Source organism: Raphanus sativus, chromosome 3 (assembly GCF_000801105.2).
Source record: "Raphanus sativus cultivar WK10039 chromosome 3, ASM80110v3, whole genome shotgun sequence".
NCBI classification, from domain to species: domain Eukaryota; kingdom Viridiplantae; phylum Streptophyta; class Magnoliopsida; order Brassicales; family Brassicaceae; genus Raphanus; species Raphanus sativus.
Genome location: NC_079513.1, coordinates 10,395,954 through 10,398,617, shown reverse-complemented (window position 1 = coordinate 10,398,617; position 2,664 = coordinate 10,395,954). Strand labels below are relative to the sequence as shown.

Sequence of the window (2,664 nt, the reverse complement as noted above, 5' to 3'; positions counted from 1 at the left end):
TTTGAAACAGGTTTCGACGCTTCACCTTCATCGTTCTACTCAGAGAAACTCAGGCGTCTCTCAACATCTTCGTTTCTCACCATTAACGTCGACCTCCAACCACTATTTCTCATTAAAATATTCTTCTTCGCTCTTTCCACCTGAAGAAATGGAAGCGTTCCAGCTCCTTTTGTTTCTCAGCTTATATAAATCTATATTTGTATCTCTGTTCCACACAAACATCACGCAAACCACAAAACCACATTTGTTTCCCTGAGTTTTAAATTCAACATTCCATATGACTGTCTAATATCTTTTACGTGATGCTGGATACCATACAAAACTAAAGCATGAGACCACCTACAACCTACTGTATTTCTTCCAACCAAAAGTAAGGACATTTACTGAGTTGTTGATCACCATCTAACAATTGTTTTACACACAACGTTGTTTTCTTCGAGGTTGAGAACAAGCGTCTGATTACTGATACAAACAAGTTCAGGTTCCACTTATTTGAAGACTTTGATGCCAACTGTGGTCTCAGAGGTGACCTCTATGTTATGCTACATATTCTCCTACCTTGGATCACTTACTTTCGTAACTATTTTAAATTTCAGTAAGGTTTTACACCCTCCACGTGGCCAATTTCGCTACAGGATGCTGTAGATGTTGTTGGCCGCATGAAGCTAATCAATTGCAACCTCTCTCATTAACGGACCCGTACTTGATGAAGTTGATAGCTTCCACTCAGCGAGTATTGGTTCACCTACAGCCAAGAGAGTAAGCTTTTTGAATTGGCTGTACTGCCGACATTCCCCTGTATTTACATCAAAAATTAACGCACTCTCAATGAGCTTTTGCAGGGGGCTTCTTATATACATGTTAGACCAGGCTGCCAACGAGCTGTACATGAAAGCTGAAATACTATTAAACAAATTCTAGATTATGAGGAATAGTGTGATTAACAAAGGTTAATTTGCAAGACATGTCCTACATATATAATCATCATGGCCTTCACCAAGGTCATAGTCTCTTAAAACTTTCTGATTTGCTTTTGTAGGGAGTGTTATAAAGTGCTATACAAGGCATTTTAGTATAAAGTTAAAAGCTTTTCTTGTTTATAAAAAAAAATTAAAAAAGCTATTTTTAGGATATATTTTACTGTTACATATGTTTTATGCAGGATTCCTCTTTTCCAAGAGTTAAGTGTTTGTTCATGGAATAAATGTTTTGGTAATTATTTTCCTTGACTCCGAAGTGGCATGATCATCTATCATGGCTGATGGGTTTGTGATGGAACCTCATAAACCATTTTCCAAACACTTCTTTTTCTTGGACCTTCAAAATCAGTAAGTACTACAGTCACTCTCCGAACAAGCAAACCATAAGATGTGAAAAGTTGTAGAATATCTAGACTAAGTTCTCGGATCTTTGCAGATGGGATTTCTGATTTTACCAAGGCAGTGTGGTCGAACTTCTTGATGGTCACTCATATAATTCACATGACATTATTGGTTATCTTGGTCATCTTCTCAACTTTTCCTGCCAGACTTTTGTGTCTTTGTTTTTCTTATTAATGGCATGCTGTAGAAACATGAGATGTAAAGAAGAGATTTTTCCTTGTGGCCTTACTGGTAAAGGGAATGTGATAGAACATATGGTTTGTAAACTCCCAAATAGGAACGATTGTCCATTTAGTTCTGCCAGATGTTCCGTATAACTAAATGTTTATTGTCTTCTTTTCTTTTGCAGTTAATCGTTACCATTCTCTATTTCACAAGAAGTGCCCACTTCATCAAAGGTATTTCTATGCGTCCTTAAAAGCATTTTATCAAAATGAAGTTAGTTTCTGCATTTCTTTACATGCTAATTTCTTTTCTGCAAATGAAACATGAAAGAAGTCGTTAGTTTCATGGCTGAAAATGGTAGTGGCAAAAAAATAAAAAATGGTAGTTGCAAAGAAGTATATAGCTGACAGGGCGTTGTGCAAAGCCACGTTACAGCTCCAGTTTTCAGGAAAACATTACCCGAAAACAACCACTCGCTGATTCAAGTGGTAGCATGATATCTTTATCATCCAAATGCTTTATTATTTTTCTCCAAGCAAAGGAAACGAAAAACATTGTCAATAGGAGCAAAAGTGGGACCATAATGTATATGCACAGATGTCTATATTTTTTTTTTGGTAGGATGCACAGATGTCTATTTTATCATTGGGTTGTGTCGATTTGTATTGACCATAATGAATATGCACAGATGTCTCTGTTATCATTGGGTTGTTTCGATTTGTATTTCATGTCCGGTGGCTTATTGAAGGCTTTTGGCCATTTACGAAATTAGTAAGTTTTACTATCTAATAACTTTGAGTTTGTTTTATAAACGTCTTATATATGTATTGACATAATATACATTAAAAATTAATAAATTAATAATTTTTGGACTTTGATAATTTATTAAACTATAGATTTTAATAAATATGTTTTATAGAACTTAAATGTCTTTTTAAATATAAATATACTAAATTTCATTAAAATATATTAAACATTAAGAAATATAAAAATTCCATTGTGAATATAAAACTAACACATAATGGTTGGTTTGTGATGATAAAAAAGACTGGTTTGTACGTAGATAAATTAATTGTATATGCATATAAATTATTAATTTATAATTTTAATGGGACTA

The 2,664-nt window shown here is 34.0% G+C and overlaps 2 long non-coding RNA genes across 3 annotated transcripts; both read left to right on the top strand.

Moving 5' to 3' along the window:
- Window positions 1-298: 298 nt before the first annotated feature.
- Window positions 299-764, top strand: LOC108846967 (uncharacterized). 2 transcript variants are annotated; one of them, XR_008943869.1, is made up of 3 exons: window positions 299-370; window positions 482-525; window positions 597-764. It is a non-coding gene; the product is annotated as an uncharacterized LOC108846967 (long non-coding RNA). The 2 variants fall into 2 exon arrangements; XR_001948849.2 differs by having other exon boundaries at window positions 441-525.
- Window positions 765-859: 95 nt separating this feature from the next.
- Window positions 860-2,354, top strand: LOC130510200 (uncharacterized). Its single transcript, XR_008943870.1, has 3 exons — window positions 860-1,001; window positions 1,163-1,639; window positions 1,732-2,354. It is a non-coding gene; the product is annotated as an uncharacterized LOC130510200 (long non-coding RNA).
- The last annotated feature ends 310 nt before the right edge of the window (window positions 2,355-2,664 follow it).